Genomic DNA, 17,847 nt, shown 5'->3' with positions numbered 1-17,847 from the left:
TATTCTGGACCCATGCTCATTTGTCAGCTCTCCCTGGTTAGGGATAAGAGCTGTGAGGTCTGATCCTCACTTCATCCCATCATCTGCTTCACCTTAGCCTCGTGATGGCAAGGTTAAGAGCAAACATAGCCTGTACAGACGATTGCTTAGGCAGTCAAACCTGATTGATTGAGCCCCTTGTTTGGCTATAGTGCGTGTTATGTGGATATCTGATTGACATGATTGTGTGAGATGCCTGTTCTCATTTGATGTATGTTGATTGGTATGCTTGTATGCTTGTGTGTTAGCTTCTTTCCTGGTTAGGAATAGTTTGCTTATGCAAGTAGGTTAGAAACCTGAACTTAGGGCGACTTTGCATGACAACATTAGGCTCGAGTCTCAGCTCCCTAGTGTCGTGTTTTTCCCTCTGTTTCTGGTTAAGAGAGAGTTTCTCCCCTGTTTAGGGGAACTACATCGCCCTGATCCTTGTTCCAGACAAGGTATGTAGGCAGGTGGTCGTGCGAGACCACTCCGGGCAACCTTTTTCTTCTTTGCGTGCGTTTACTTGTTATCTGATTGTATGTTTGGGTTCGGATGCCGACGTAAGTCCAGTAAGTGGCTGTCGGGCTCCATGTTTGCCCTTTTGAGTGTGTTTTGGTTCTGATGCCGACATAATTCCATCCAGTGGTTGTCGGGCTCCACGTTTGCCATCTGTTTGTTGGTTTGTTTTGTGTTGTTTGGCGTGCGTAAGCCGAACTACAGTGGCTCTGATTCTTGTTCCAGACAAGATATGTAGGCATAAGGTGCGATACCTTATCGAGCCCGTTTCTCTTAACCCCACCTGCGTTCCCCGTGTGTGTGTGTGATGTTTAGCAACCTTTTCTTTATTCTAGGACGTGGATCCCGTCGAGTACGACGGACGTGAGGGGTGCTAATACCTTCCCCTTGCGTAACCGACTCCCGAACCTTTTCTCTCTGGTCGCGAGACCATGTCTTTCCAGGTTTCTCTGAGCATTTCCTTTCCCTATCTTGGGATAAATAACGTTTAGTGGCGGCTCTGTGTGTTTTCTTTTTTAGCTCGCCGGTTGATTTTTCGCAGGATGCGACAGCTGGCGACTCTGCTGGGGACTCCGATGTAGACCTATGCTGGTCCATCGTCCCTAAGCGAGTCCTTCCTAGCGTTCTAGGATTAGTTTAGGTTGCTTGTTGTGTGATTTATTGCATTTATTATTCTAACCAGTGTGTATCTATATTTGCATTAATGTCTGCATGCATCATACTATCGTGTTGTTGCCGTCCTCATGCAGGTGGTTCCTCTGTTTGGGGGTGGGTGTTCTGAGTGGGGCTAAAACCCAGGCCCGAGTATACACCTAGGACTAGTGTGGTCTCACGTTGCCTCTTTCATGTTAGATCAACATGTGCCTGGCGGCGTGATGTGCCACAAGCCGGACGAGGCTCAGTTGATAGTGCTCATCTTTGTGGAGTATCCACTTTGTTTGAGTCACTCCATCTGAGTTGTTGACTCTGGTGACCGATCATTTCCCGGATCTTTGGTTTAGACGATTTTAAGAGAGCTACAATGGCACACCCGAAAGGGCAAACCCATTGAGTATCTCCGCCCGATTGTCGAGACTATTATCCGCCTTAGGGTGACTTGTTTAGAATTCACCTGTGAGGGGAGGGTGACTCTTTCAGATGCATAATCAGATGGACTCAGATGGTGACTTTGTGATCAGTGATTCAGAGACATAATTATGAGTCGGATTTATGGTCAGTTATTGCCGAGACGCCGGAGTGCTGTCCGTGATTTATCAGTGGGGATCCGTTTATTTCAGGATTCCCCGGGCCGAGTTATTTATCAGTGGGGATCCGTTTATTTCAGGATTCCCCGGGCCGATTCAGATGGAGGTGGTGTGTCTGCTCAGAGACCAGTGATGATGATGATGTATCTGTCTTCCGTTTATTTCGGAACCCGTGGGTCAGATTGGTTACATTTCTCCTCAGATGGTAATGATCAGTCCAGAGGCCAGATTTAGTACAGAGGATCAGATGACTTGGAGGATGGCACAATGCATTGCATACATCTGCATCATTCTCATTTTGCATTCATCTGCACCAAACCCACGTCTAGTCATATGGGGAGTACTATGGATTGAGATTCTGGTTGAGAGACATCATGAATTTCAGAATGTGGATGTTAAAATGTTATCTGTCTCGATGAAACCAGAATCAAAGGACAGAATCTTCCTCATATGGATAGACGTTGCATCCATGCATATTAACCTGTTTGCTGTTTTGCAGGAATCATTGCTCGTGCTCGCAGAACTGTACCTTTGCACTCGACCCGTCCTCACAGATACTTCACCCGGCACAAATCCAAACTGACGGATCCGTCCAACGCTGACATTCTCGAGCTGAAAGAGAAGATGGGAGAACTGATCAGTGTCATGCAAGAGTTCGCCTTAGAGCAGAAAGTACTTGCCGAAAAGGTGAGGAGGATTGAAGACTGGCTGGAGATGGGGAACGTGCAAGGAAACGCTTCGTCATCTGGACCGAAGAAATCCTTTGGTAACGACCAGCGCAAGGATGAGGGTGGATCGAGTGCTGTGTACGCCCAGAGAGGACACGGTAGGGATCGTTACTACCAGCACACCGCTGCGGTAACTATTCCTGCTGACAATCAGCCTGCACAACAACAACAGCAGCGTCAGCCATTTCAGCGGAGGTCTCAGAGGGTAGGATATCCAGTCAGGAGGAGGATGAGTGATCGGCATTTTGACAGGCCGCCTGTGACATACTCTGTCCTATTGAAAAAGCTGAAAGATAGGGGGCTGGTACAGTTGAGGACTTTGGCACCTATGGGACCTGATCAAAGGCCAGCCAATTTTGATGAAAACGTCAAATGTGAATTCCATTCGGGTGCTCCCGGGCACAGTGTAGAGGACTGCAAAGCTTTTAAGCACGTAGTCCAAGACCTGGTGGATTCCAAGGCCCTCAATTTTACATTGTCACTGAATGCTGATGCCAACCCCATGCCGGCACATGGTCAGGCAATGGTGAGTGCAATTGTTGAAGATTCGGATCACGTCTATACCGTGGGTGAAGAGACTGATGGTAACTGCAGGTCTGATGGCTGGATAAAGCCGTGCGTACCAGGGCAGCAAGTCCTGAACTGGAAGGCTTAAAGAGATCAGCACTGTCACTCAGCCTGAAGAGTAATGATTTCTGCTTTGATTTTATTTGCATGAAAGCCTTGCGTGTTGCCCGACACGTAATGGTTCATTGTAAGGGCCACCTCATGTTCATAAATTTGCATTTTCTGCATCATTAATAAATGGATGTTTTTCAGTCAAAAAGCGGTGTTCCCTGTTTTTCATTTATTTTTGCAGTTTAAAAACAAATAAAAATGGCAATGTTTATTTTCATTTTTCCTTTTTGATTTGTCTCGTCCCAAAGTCGAAAAATAATTCTCCGGATCTCGTTGATAACAATTTGGTTACCCCTCATATGACTTCGACAATCCGAGCAATCAGGCTGAAGAAGAAGGCAAAGAAGATTGTGATCTACTGGAATTAACCAGGTTGTTGAGACAAGAGGAGAAGGTGATTCAGCCGCCCGAGGAGCGGGTTGAGATTGTTATTCCACGCACCGCCGAGGTCAGGAAGGAGATGAAAATTAGAGCCGCTTCAGAGGCGAATCGAGAGCAGAATGGTAGCCTTGTTGAAGGAGCAGGTGGACGCATTCACTTGGTCATGTCAGGATATGCCAGGGTCGGATACTGATGTCATTATGTACAAGCTACCAAGGAGAGAAGACAGTCCTCTGGAGAAGCAGAACGCCAGTGCCTGTATCAGAGAGCCATGGTGACTTTGTTTCATGATATGATTCATCATGAAGTTGAATGCTATGCTATGACATGATAGCAAAGTCCCAAACAGGAGCGGGGCATCTGGTGGAGACAATTCAAACTGAGGTTGAATTCAAGCGAGTGCACTATCAGAGTGCGGTCCGGTAAACTGTTGGGGGTTCATTGTAAGGGAGGAATCGAGGTTCATCCTGCAAAAAAAAAAAAAAAAAAAAAAAAAAAAAAAAAAAAAAGAGAAAACGCCTGAACCGAGAAAGAAAAAGAGAGGTTCGTGGTTTCATAGATAGATTGAACTACCTGTCATGGTTCACATCTTATCTAACAGCCACGTGCGAACCTATGTTCAAGATGTTGAAAAAAAAAGATCAAACGGTCAGGTGAAATAATGATTGCCAAGGGGCATTGAAAGAAATAAAAGAGTATTTGCAGGAGCCTCCGATTCTGATGTCTCCTGTGGAGGAGAGACTGTTAATCTGTACTTGACAGCCTTCGAGGGGTCTACGAGGTGTATTGGGTCAGCATGATGCGTCTTGTCGAAAAGAGCATGCAATTTACCTTAGCAAAAAGTTTACCGACTGTGAAACAATACATTCACTGTTCGAGAAAATTTGATGTACTTTGGCATAGGCTGCTCGCCGACTGAGACAGTATATGCTGGTTCATACCACTTTGTTGATTTCTAAGATGGATCCAATCAAGTACATTTTTGAGAAGCCAGCATTGACCGGACGGGTTGCGGGAGAGCAAAAGAATGTTGACTGATTTGTGACACTCTCAGAAAGCAATCAAGGGGTGTATTGTCTGATTACATCTCTCCGCAACCCATGGTGGGTTATCAACCGATGAAGTTTGAGTTCCCTGATGAGGACATCTCGAGGTGCTCCAATCGAAAGATTGAGAGTGACCGATCCCGGAGGAGGGGTCTGACCCTGAATCCGAACGGATTCTGATGTCTGATGGGGAGGTTAAGGTGAATGAGCTTTTGTTGCCCAGACAACGTTTGAATGCACCGACGGTGCGATTGTGCAGAAAATGGTGGTAACCTACAAAGACTGGCATGAGATGTTGCTGTCTGCATTGCATGGGTACAGAACGTCGGTACGTACGTCTACTGGGGCAACTCCTCTCTCGTTGGTATATGGAATGGAGGCGGTATTACCGGTTGAGGTTCAGATTCCCTCTTTAAGAGTCCTGAGGGACGTAAAATTGCAAGAGGCGGAATGGGTAAGGACCCGGTATGAAGAGGAAAGCTTAATCGAAGAAAAGAGGCTAGCAGCCATCTGTCATGGGCAGTTATATCAGCAGCGTATGAAACGTGCTTTTGACAAGAAGGTGCGACCTCGGGTATATCACGTAGGTGATATGGTGCTGAAAAGGATCCTTCCTCCTCAGAACGATCGAAGGGGCAAATGAACACCGAATTATGAAGGTCAGCATGGTCAAGAAGGTTTTCTCTGGTGGAGCCTTGTTGTTAACGACCATGGATGGTGAGGATTTTCCATCCCCTGTGAATGCGGACGCAGTTAAAAAATACTTCGTGTAAATAGACCCGCTGGACGAAAAGAACAAAATGGTCCAGGCAAAAATGGGCATCCTGGCGAACCAAAAACAGAAGAAAGGTTCGGGCAAAAATTAGGGATAAAACTGAAAAATTGTACACCCGGCAAGTCGAAAACCTGAGAAGGCGACTTGGGCAAAAAGGGGTATCCCGGTGGACTGAAAACCCGAAAGGGCGGTCCAGGCAAGAGAGGGATTGAAACGAACAACTGCGTCTCGCATGATCGTTTTCGCTTTGGTTAAAGCATCATGGATAATGCCCGGTAGGGATCAATCAGAAGCGTCTTGTTCAGAAGGCAGAAAGCATGGAGAGTCTGAGGACATATGGGGTGTAACCGAGTTGGAACTCGATGAGATCACGGGTTTCACATTGCCATTAGGATAGATTTTTCCTTTTGAGCGCAATTACCTCTTTTCAGGAATTGCTTCCTTTTGTAGTGCTCATTTGAGCCACACTTTCCAATCAATAAAATGCACATTCAGTCAAATAATTTTGTTTTTGTTTTTCATTACCGCTTTGATTGCAAAAACATCCAGATATTGTTGATAAAGAATGTTGCATTTTAACACATACAGGTTCCTTCCAATGCATGTTTATAAGATTGAAAGCTTGAAATCTTATTCGGAAGGATGAGTGACCCAAGTGTTGAAATCTTGACACGCCTGGGGCACGGTTTTATCTGACGGTCTGTTTTGCAAGGTACTGTTAGATATTCTTCACTCACTTGCAGGTTGTGATGTGGAAGCTTTGTAATAGATCCCCAGAGAGTTCGCTCAGGGACTAATGAATGGAAAAACGACGAAGTGACGTTGCGGCGTGCGACGATCCTTGATGGTAATCAAGAAGACTCTTCAAAGTCGAAAGGCTTGAAAGTATGTAATTCCCCGCAGAGTCCGATCAGGGACGAGTGCATGAAGAAAGGACGGAGAGATGACGAGACGTCCGACGACTTTTGAAATTAATCAAGAAGACTCTTCAAAGTCGGAAAATTGAAATTTCTGTATAAATCCCAGGAGTACGTTTCTCGTCGAGCGCGAGGCGACTTGGAATATAAGATGATGGAGCAGAAAAGGTCCAGACGAGTCTGGAAATTCTCAAAAGTGGAAAGCTGATACGAGATTGGGAGGTGGATACCGTGGTTTGATGAGTCGACGGGTGTTCGGTGCCAACTTTTCTCATTTCCCAGCTAAGTCCCCGAGCAGGATCATAGGGCTAGCTCCCCAGCAGATTCCAGATCTGTGACTTCTCCAGCCGAGTCAGGATGGTTGTCCCCGGCAGATTTACAACGGTGTTTCCTCAGCGGCCAGTCCAGAAGGTTGCTATTCCCCGAGTGGAGCGGGTTCAAAGAAATATATCTCCAGCAGTTCCCCGAGTGGAGCGGGTTCAATGAAATATATCTCCAGCAATGTTCATCCTACCTGTGGATTGGACAAGTTTCCGTAGCGGACGGATGGATTTTTGCATGCCCAGCTGAGCTGATTCTACCTGTGGATTGCAGGAGTTATCCCCAGCGGAATAATAGGCATTTCCCTAGCAGGGTCAGGAGGGTTGCCCAGCAGGTGATAGAGTGATGCATCCCCAGATGAGTCTGGAGATTGCTATTTTCCCCAGCAGAGTATCTGTGAGCATTTCCCCAGTGAAGTCAGCAGGTATCTGTGAGGGTTTTCCCAAAGCAGAGTCGGGATTGATATCCCCAGCAAGTCAAAAGATTGTTGTATCCCCACAGAGTGCATTGGTGGTTCTTATCCCCAGCAGTTTCTCGAGTGGATTGGGTGCGAAAGGAGGTTCTTCCCCAGCAAGGGTTACCTTTTCCCAGCAGCAGTGGTATTCCCCAGCAGGGTGGAGATCGGAGTAATGACGAGTTCCTCAACGGAGTGTCTCGTGCTCCTCAGAAGAGTCCCTTGAGGGGGATGTTTTTGTTTTTATGCATTCATCATGAAAAAATAACATGGCATATTGCATAGAAAAATAATAAATCGCGTAGCATTTCCATAATTATGGAGCATTACGCAGAAAAAGATCATGCATCATTGTTGCAAGCATAGAGCTAGTCTCAAGCCGTGGTTACCGTTTGAGAGGTGGTTTTGCCCAGAGGTGAAGATGTTACTCCGAAGAGTTTAGCCTCATGATTGGATCAGAGATGTACCCCAGTAGTGCGATACTGGAGGGAGTTTTTCCGTCGGACAGAGATGGAAATAACATCAAAGGACGTTACGCGATCAGCGCGATTCAAGCCGTGGTTACCGCTTGGGATTTGGTTTTGCCGGATAATGAAGACGATACTCCGAGGAGTTCAGCATTGTGAGTTTGGAACAACAGTATTTCCCAGTCATCAGTAAGTGTCTGGTCGAGCTTTCTTTGGTGTCAGTAAACATCATCATTCGATGTCCAGTAAACGTCGAGTTATTTCCCAGTCATTGTTTAATGTCTGGTCGGTCATTGTTTGATGTCTTGTCAACATCCTTGTTTGATGTCCTGTAAACATCCTTGTTCGATGTCCTGTCAACATCCTTGATTGATGTCCTGTCAACATCCTTGTTTGATGTCCTGTCAACATCATTGTTTGATGTCCTGTAAACATCCTTGTTTGATGTCCTGTAAACATCCTTGTTCGATGTCCTGTCAACATCCTTGTTTGATGTCCTGTCAACATCCTTGTTTGATGTCCTGTCAACATCCTTGTTTGATGTCCTGTAAACATCATTGTTCGATGTCCTGTAAACATCACTGTTCGATGTCTGGTAAACATCACTGTTCGATGTCCTGTCAACATCATTGTTCGATGTCTGGTAAACATCATTATTTGGTGTCAAGTAAACATCATCGTTCGATGTCCAGTAAACGTCGAGTTTTCTCCCGGTCATCAGCCAGTGCCCGGTGGGAGATGTTACTCTGAGGAGTCTAGCATCAGAACGGCAGAGCAGCAGGGTTCCCCAATAGTGCGATATTGGAGGAAATGTTTCCGTCGGACAGAGATGGAAATGATATCAGAAGACGTTACGCGATCAGCGCGATTCCGGGGTTCAAGTGGAGAAAAGGAAATGTGGATACATTTTCTGGAGAGCGGGGTTCAAATGAATATGGAGTTGAAGATTACATCCGGGATGAGGTCCTTAGGATCGTCTTCTGTTCATGTGTCACCTTAGGCTTTGGCGGATGCCAGTGGAGGTCGTTATAGGTGTCTTCTGAGGAAGAGATACACATGCTACCTTCCGTTGTGAAGGGTTACCCTCTGACATGTCGCCCTCAGAGTGGTTTGGTGTTAGTTCCGTCGTTGCCAGCGGAATTATCACGAGAGATTGGAGAAAAGGATATGCTGAGGCATTTTTCCTGGGGTTCAAATGGAGAAAAGGAAATGTGGATACATTTTCTGGAGACGGGGTTCAGATGGAGAAAGGGAGATGTTGCGACATTTTCTGGAGAACGGGGTTCATTTTGGCGATCGAGAGTTATCGTCAGGCGACTGGGGTTCAAATTGGAGATTGGGGTTCATTATGTTGGCAAGAATGAGTGCTGAGGCATTTCCCGGGGTTCAAATGCAGAGATCTGAGGATCGTTTGCGCAGAGAAAAATTTGCGGGGTTCAAGAAAAGCATAAAAAGAAGAAAGAATAATAATCCCGAGCGGATAAGTGGTGTTCAGACCATGGTTATCCCTGTGTTACCATTTATTTTGGTATCCAGGTCGACGTTTCAGAGTTTGTTTCTTCGCCGATGCTGACAGGCGTTAATTATATCCCATCAGAGTGCAAATTGTTCGTCTGTTCTTGGTATTCAATCACTCTTCATTCTGATCATCCGAAAGCCGAGGCTATTCGTATCGACAGGTTCACAGTGGATTGAATAGGGGCAGCTGTAACACCTCAAAATTTGCCCTCCTCTCTTGGGACTAGCATTAACATATTGCATACATTTTTAGGTCATTAGGCATTGCATATTGCATATCATGTGGTTACATTGTGCAAGCCATTCTCCCAAAGTCTTGATCAGAAGATGAGGAAGTCAAGTGCAAGCCTAGGGTTTATTGACTGATCATGGCCATCTGAGGATTGGGCTGTGAATTAGGGTTTCATGATTCTCAAGGGTATTGGTCTTCATATTGATTGAATTGATACATCATCATCATGGTTGGATGTCATCAGAAGATTGAAGAAGATTCCTTGAGATTAGGGTTTTGACCACTGGTCAACCCTAATCAGTTGCATTGGGCCAATCAGGGCTGGATCAGGAGATGAGGTTTCTGATGGTTATGGGGTTCATTTTGTGATTATATTGTGCTTATTGAGGCTAGGGTTTCACCCTTGAGCCATTTCAGTTGGAGATTGGGGCTTAATTTGATCTATGCATGGCCAAATTCATCTATCAGATGAAAAGTCAACTGTGGTCAACTGTACATGATCTGATGGATTTGGAGGTGAAAATGAGTTGGATACATTTCATTCATGTTGGAACAAGTGTTAAATGACATCTCAAAGCTTAAAAGGAAGAAAATCAAGTCAGGACAAAAACTGCCAAAAATAGAAAGTGACTTGTGACTGAAGTTTCCAAAAATGGAAAGTTTTGGACCTCAAAGCCACGTGTCCAAGGAAGCTTCAAATGAAAATTTGTTCAACATGAAAGTTGTAGATCTTGTTCTCACCTTTCCAAAAAGTCCAAGAACTTGAAAATCAAATGTATGGTTTGGGAGTTATGGCTCAGTGAATTTCAAAAATGACCCGTAATCAGGAGGCCATAATTTCCACATACTTTGTCCAAATTGCAAGTTCTTTATATGCACAAACTCCATTTGACATGTACTTTGAGGGTGCATCATTGGATTTGTTCAAAAATGGCCAAGGCAAAAAGTCACTTTTCAACTGGACAGCTGAATTGGACCAGGGGCAAAATGGTCCAAATGTCAAAATAATTGGAATTTTTGAATGGGACTTTTTCCAACACCTCAGAAATGGAATTTTAAGTTTGTTTGAATAATCACTTTGTGGCCAGAGCATTTGGTTTGGAATGTGGTTTGAAAAGTGGAATGGTGAAAATTGGACAAATTGCCACACACACGTGATTTTGAGAAATACACTACCAATAAGCATGGGACAAGTTTCTATGGTTCACATATGACATTTGGAGTTTGCATGAGCTGTCAAAACAGCTGGCAATGAGCTGTACATGGAAATTACAAATTTGCCCTTGTTTACAAAATGACAATTTCACTTAACATGCTAATGTGGTTAATTAAGATGATTAGTGATGGATTAAGCTACCATATATATTCTAAAACACTTCCTAATCATAACAGACTCTCACAATTACCAAGATTGGATCTGAAACTTCTTCATTCTCTCAAGATTGCTCAAGAACACCAAACCTTCAACTTCACAATTCTCCCTCAATCTTCAACCAAATTTGAAAATTCTTGTTGCATTCACTTCCTTTAATCATCTTCTCGAGCTGTTTTTGGAAATTGAAGAGAGGAGAGCTTGGAACCGCGACTGTTCATCATCACCTCATCCATGGCAAAGTCGAATTGAGGACTCTAGGAGCAGAAGCAATCGAAGCTAGCATCTCCTATCACCTTCTATATCCTTCTACTGTTGCTGTTTTGAGGAATTAAAGCCAAAGCCACGCGCATCACTACTGCCATTTCCAGGTTTGAGCAAAATTCGACTTTCACCAAATGCTTCATAATTATATGCGTTTGAAAGGCCTTGTTATGTAGATCATGGATATGTGTTGGTTTTGAGAATAGTGAACCATAGCCTGTGCAATCGTGATTTGAAATTATGAACATGAACCCTAAGTGCTTCGATTCTCTTGATTTAGGAACTTTTAGGATGTAATAGTGTGATATTTGTGTTCCTCGCATTGAGACGGTTCTAACGACTATAAGCTTGCTAATTTCCATTGAGATGTCGTGTTCATCATTTTTTTCAATTTTCTGGAAAATTCATGGCTGGAACGATGATAGGAAGCTTGCTAGATCCAAAATCCTGTTCAAATTTTCAAATAACAAGTTTCCCTCCCGCGCCAAGCATAAATTACGAAACTGCCATTATGAACTTTAATTAATTCATTTAATTATTAAAAAATTGCAAACATCTTTAAAAATTCATAAAAAATAGTAGAAAATTCCTAAAAATATGGAAATTTTTTCTATAGCTTCCTTGTTGAGTGTAGGTTTTTTTTGACCTATTGGTCAAAGTTGTGCATGGCAAATATCTTGTTTGACCTAGACTTGCTTCACATGTGTGCATTCTTGGTACATTTTGGCAATTTGATCATGAAATGCTCATATCATAAAATAAATGTCTGAAAATTTTTGTGATAATTCTTGACTGGTTGATGTTCATTTATATATAAATTTCATGCATTTTTGATACCTGGTCAATGAGCAGCAAATTCTGGAACTTAGGTGTGACAATTTGTGTCACACCTCATTATGTCAACTTGCAGGATTTTTTTGAGTGGTCTATACTTGTTAGAATGAAATGAAATTTTGCATGATGGTTGATTGGTATGTTAAGATGCTATGTGAATTTTTGTGGAATTTTATGTGGCATTTTCAAATTGATTGCTATTTTTCATCTCTGGTGATCATTTATGCAAGCTCATATGATACATGTTGGTAGATTGGTTGAGAAATGCTCGTGTGGTATTGTATGATCATGAAATTTAATATGCTTGTAGTAGACACATGTTGTGACATTCCTGTTTTGGTCTCATCCATTTCTTTTTTGTTTTCATTGAGTTATGAATTTTTGAAGTGGAAGCATGTATTGATGGTGTGAATTGGAGCATGTAATTGTGTCTGTTTTTGTCGATTTTCATTGACATGGTTCCATTTGCCCAATTAAGCTGAAATTTGGTGTGCCATACCTGGATTAGGCCCTGTTTAGGTGTAATTAATTTGAGAATTTTTGGATTTATTTTGATGTGGATTTGAATGCAATAGTTCTGTTTGTATGCTTGGTGCTTCATTTGAACTAGTTTGGATTGTTTTGTGCATAACATGAGCATGATGAAGGATATAAACATGAGACCAAGGATGTTTGCTCTTGTTTGACTTTAATTTGAGATTGGTTGGTGGATACCTTGCTGTTTAGGAATTTTTATTGCCTTTGGACCCTAGGCTTAGCCTAGTGGTCTAGTTGCTAATGTTTGCTTGATTTTTCAGGATCAAAGGCATAATGCACATGGAGAATGATCCAAATCTATTTTAATTGATGTTGTTGATGTTGGTACACTAACATAACATTGTTTTGTAGGTTTTGAAGCTTGGGCTTAAGCTTTGAGCTTGCTTTGTTGTGCATTGCTTTGTATAGTTTGATTGATTGAACACTTGCTGTTTGGTTTTGTCTGTCTGAGTACTAACTGTGTTTGATTGTTTCCAGGTACTTTAGTTGCTCAGTTCCTTGTGAACTTTTGCTTTGCGTTGCTTAAGCAACTTGCATAGAGGTAAAATCTCTTGACTTCATGTAGTCTGGAGACCCGGCTGTTACCGGGCCGGGCAAATAAATGTCTGAAGTCCTCCTTAAGAGGCAATGATTGTGGTTGTTTATTTTTAAGCCCAAGCAGGTGAAAGTCCTTTAAATAAGGCAATTGGTGGAAGGTAGAGGTATGCAGCCTACCCCCCACTATTCAGTTGAGTCTTCTCCTTGCTCCCATTACATGGTTGTAGCATTGAGATCAAAAGCCCAAGATCTGTTGTGTCAGAGTCATCGAGTATAAAAGGGTTCCCCTATTCTGGACCCATGCTCATTTGTCAGAAGCTCTCCCTGGTCAGGGATATGAGCTGTGAGGTCTGATCCTCACTTCATCCTTTCATCTGCTTCACCTTAGCCTCGTAATGGCAAGGTTAAGAGCAAAACCAGCCTGTACAGACGACTTGCTTAGGCAGTCAAACCTGATTGATTGAGCCCCCTTGTTTGGTTATAGCGTGTGCTCTGTGAATATCTGATTGACATGCTTGTTTGGGATGCCTGTTCTCATTTGATGTATGATATGATTGTATGCTTGTGTGCTAGCTTCTTTCCTGGTTAGGTTAGTTTGCTTATGCAAGTAGGATAGAAAACCGAACTTAGGGTTAACGATGCATGACAACATTAGGCTCGAGTCTCAGCTCCCTAGTTGTGTATTTTTCCCCGGTTTCTGGTTAGCAATTTAGTCCCTTTCAGGGGAACTACATCGCCCTGATCCTCGTTCCAGACGAGGTATGTAGGCAGGTGGTCGTGCGAGACCACTCCGGGCAACCTTTTTCTTTTTTGCGTGCGTTTACTTGTTATCTGACTGTATGTTTGGGTTCGGATGCCGACGTAAGCCCAGTGATTGGCTGTCGGGCTCCACGTTTGCCCTTTGAGTGTGTTTTGGCTCGGATGCCGACGTAAGCCCAGTGATTGGCAGTCGGGCTCCTCGTTTGCCATTTTGAGTGTGTTTTGGTTCGGATGCCGACGTAATTCCATCCAGTGGTTGTCGGGCTCCACGTTTGCCATCTGTTTGTTGGTTTGTTTTGTGTTGTTTGGCGTGCGTAAGCCGAACTACAGTGGCTCTGATTCTTGTTCCAAACAAGATATGTAGGCATAAGGTGCGATACCTTATCGAGCCCGTTTCTCTTAACCCCACCTGCGTTCCCCGTGTGTGTGTGTGTGATGTTTAGCAACCTTTTCTTTATTCTAGGACGTGGATCCCGTCGAGTACGACGGACGTGAGGGGTGCTAATACCTTCCCCTTGCGTAACCGACTCCCGAACCTTTTCTCTCTGGTCGCGAGACCATGTCTTTCCAGGTTTCTCTGAGCGTTTCCTTTCCCTATCTTGGGATAAATAACGTTTAGTGGCGGCTCTGTGTGTTTTCTTTTTTAGCTCGCCGGTTGATTTTTCGCAGGATGCGACACTTGGCCAGGCACCTGTTTGAAGTCCTCCTTAAGAGGCGATGTTTGTGCTTGTTTACTTTTGTTCCCAAGCAGGTAAAGACCTCTATGAGGCAATTGGCGGACAAAAGAGATATGCAATCTATCTCCCGCTATTCTGTTGAGTCGTCCCTCTGCTCACACCACTGTGTTGACGCATTGAGGACAGTAACCCAAGATCTTGTACAGTTGTACAGTTGAGTCCGTGTCTTGAGTGTAGAAGGGTTCCCACATTCTGAACCCACGCTCCTTTGTCTGAAGCTCTCCCTGGCCAGGGATGAGAGCTGTGAAGTCTCATCTTCACTCACCTTTCATCTACTTCACCTTGACTCTCAATGTCAAGGTTAAGAGCTACCCTTACCCAGATACAGATGGCTTGCTCTTGCAGCCTAACCCATTGATTGAGCCCCACTTGTGTGTATATAGTGTGTGCTATTTGCGATTATTTGCTTTGCTGTTTGAGTTGATTAGGATAGGCTTGCTTCCTGTGCAAGTTAGCTAGAAACCTTGACTTAGGGATGATTTTGCATGATAACATCTAGGCTCGAGTTAGTCTCCCTAGTTGTGTCTCCCTCTGTTATCTGGTTAGGCTAGTCCTGTATCCCTTCGTAGGGGAACTACGTCGCCCTAATCCTCATACCAGATGAGGTACGTAGGCAGGAGATGAGCTGATCTCTCCGGGCGCCCTGTTTTGTTTTGTTTTGCGTGTGTCAGGAGATGGATGTAAGACCAGCGATTGGCATTCCGTATCCTCTTGTTGTGTGCTTGGAGTCCGGTATAAGTCCATCAAGTGGCATCTGGTTTCCAGTGTGGGTGTGTTTGGTTCGGAAGCTGATGTAAGTCCAGCGATTGGCATTCGGGTTCCACGTTTGCCTGTATCTGTTGTGTTTTTTGTGCATGTTAGCCGAGCTACGAATGCTCTGATTCTTCTTTGTCCAAGAAGATACGTATGCATAGGATGCGACATCCTAGCGAGCATGTGTCATTTCCCCAGTCCGAACTACTTAGACTCTGATGTCTATGCTTGATAGACTAAGTAGGCCCAGGATGCGATATCCTGCCGAGTCAGTCTTGTTTGTTTTCTGGTGTCTCTTTCAGCCTGTGTAGATGTTTGTGAGCAGTGTTTTAGCAACCATTTTCCCTTCCTATTGTGCGTGGATCCCGTCGAGTACGACGGATGCGTAGGGGTGCTAATACCTTCCTTTCGCATAACCGACTCCCGATCCCATTCTCTTTGGTCGCAAGACCATGCTTTTTCCAGGTTTACTTCGAGCGTTTCCTTTCCCTCTTTTGGGATAAATAACGCACGGTGGCGGCTCTGTTGTTCTTGTTTTCCCGCCGGTTTTTCGCGTAATGCGACACTTAGCTCGATCCACTTCAAGCCCCCTTGAAGAGACTTTGTGGCCAAGCACGATCCCCTCGGTCACCATGAAGTGACACTTCTCCCAATTAAGCACCAGATTGGTCTTTACACATCTTTCCAACACCGTTTTCAAGTTTGCCAAGCATAAACTAAAGGACCCATCAAATACCGAGAAGTCATTCATGAAGACTTCCATTGTTTTCTCTATCAGATCGGCAAAAATGGCTTGCACACATCGTTGGAAAGTCGTCGGTGCATTGCACAGCCCAAAGGGCATTTTTCGGTATGCGAACACTCCAAACGGACACGTGAAAGCCGTCTTCTCATGATCGGCCGGGTCAACCGCAATTTCGTTATACCCGGAATAGCCGTCCAAGAAACAATAGTATTGTTGGCCCGAGAGTCTTTCGAGCATTTGATCCATGAACGGGAGTGGAAAATGATCCTTTCGAGTTGCGGTATTCAACCGCCGATAATCAATACACATTCGCCACCCCGTTGCAACTTTAGTAGGGATCAATTCATCCTTGTCATTTCGGATTACGGTAATTCCACCCTTCTTCGAAACCACATGCACGGGACTAACCCATGGACTATCCGAGATCGGGTAAATCATCCCCGCATCCAACAGCTTCACAACTTCCTTTCGAACAACCTCCTTCATGGTAGGATTTAAGCGGCGTTGTGGTTGAGCTACCGGCTTAAAATCCTCTTCCATCAAAATCTTGTGCATGCAATAGGAGGGACTAATTCCTTTTAGATCGGAAAGAGTCCAACCCATGGCTTCTTGATTTGTTTTTAGCACAGTGATCAGACGGGCTTCTTCTTCATTTGTCAACAGGTTGCTTATGATGACCGGCTTTGCCTCGGTCTCATCTAGGAATACATACTTCAAAGTAGAAGGTAGTATTTTCAATTCAATAGGCGCTTTTTCGTCAGTAACCTCCTTCTTCAAGTCTTCTTCCTCTACTTCCCACGGTTGTAGTTCGTCTAAACTATCAAGTTCCTTTAAGCATCCTCAAGATCTAGCTCTTCTTCAACGGTGAAAACCTCCAATGAGTCGTCAAGAGCTAACTCCATAGGAGATATCTCATGAATATGCTTAGAAACTTCCAAAATAGCGTCTTCGATCACATCGATGCGAAAGCTATCATTTCTATCTTTTGAATGCTTCATTGCTTCGAATAGATCGAATGTTACTTCCTCATTTTGGACTCTCACCTTCATTAAACTGTCATCAACATCTATCATCATTCGCGCGGTCTTCATGAATGGTCGGCCCAAGATGAGCGGAGCATCATCATCTTCCTCCATATCAATAACAATAAAATCGACCGGGAAAAAGAATTTGTCGACTTTAACCAAAACATCTTGGGCTACGCCATGCGGATGGGTTGTCGATTTATCTGCCAATTGCAACGTCATTCGGATGGACTTAATTTCAATGTTGCCAAGCCTCTTTATAATTGATAAAGGTATAAGATTAATGCTTGACCCCAAGTCAATTAGTCCTTTACCGACATAGATATCTCCAATTTTAACTAGCAAAGTAACTCTTCCCGGATCAACCTCTTTTTTAGGAAGCGTCCTTTGAATAATGGCACTACAGCTCGCATCTAGGACGATGGTCTCCGGTTCCGTATACCTCCGTTTTTTTGTAAGTATGTCCTTCATGAATTTGGTATACTTGGGCATTTGCTCCAAGGCTTCGGCAAACGGAATGTTGATTTGTAGTTGTTTAAAAATATCCATGAACCGGGCGTAATGCCGTTCATTCTCCCTTTTGGACGGGGCATGAGGATAAGGAAGATTTTGGATTGGAGTAGTGCTCACTACCTCCTTTCCCTTTGCAACTCTAGAACTCCTCCATCTAGGCTTTTTCACTTCCTCCCCCATTACTTCATCAATCGTATTTTTCTCAATCTCCACACTTTTTTTCTTTTCAACTTCACCATTCTTTTTGTTCTTTTCAACTTCTTCCTCCTCACTCCACTCCCCCACTTCACCATCAATATTTTCCTCCAATATTTCCTCCTCATTTTCTTTCTCTTCTCTTTTTTTATTCTCACTAATTAACTCCCTCCCACTTCTCGTCATGATAGCTTTACAATGTTCCTTAGGATTTGTTTGCGTGTTTGCCGAAAAGGAAGGACCGGTTTGTTGTTCCGCGAGTTGCTTAGCAAGTTGCC

The sequence above is a fragment of the Lathyrus oleraceus genome, chromosome 5, assembly GCF_024323335.1.
Source record: "Lathyrus oleraceus cultivar Zhongwan6 chromosome 5, CAAS_Psat_ZW6_1.0, whole genome shotgun sequence".
Lineage (NCBI taxonomy): Eukaryota > Viridiplantae > Streptophyta > Magnoliopsida > Fabales > Fabaceae > Lathyrus > Lathyrus oleraceus.
Note: the sequence above shows the minus strand (reverse complement) of the source record.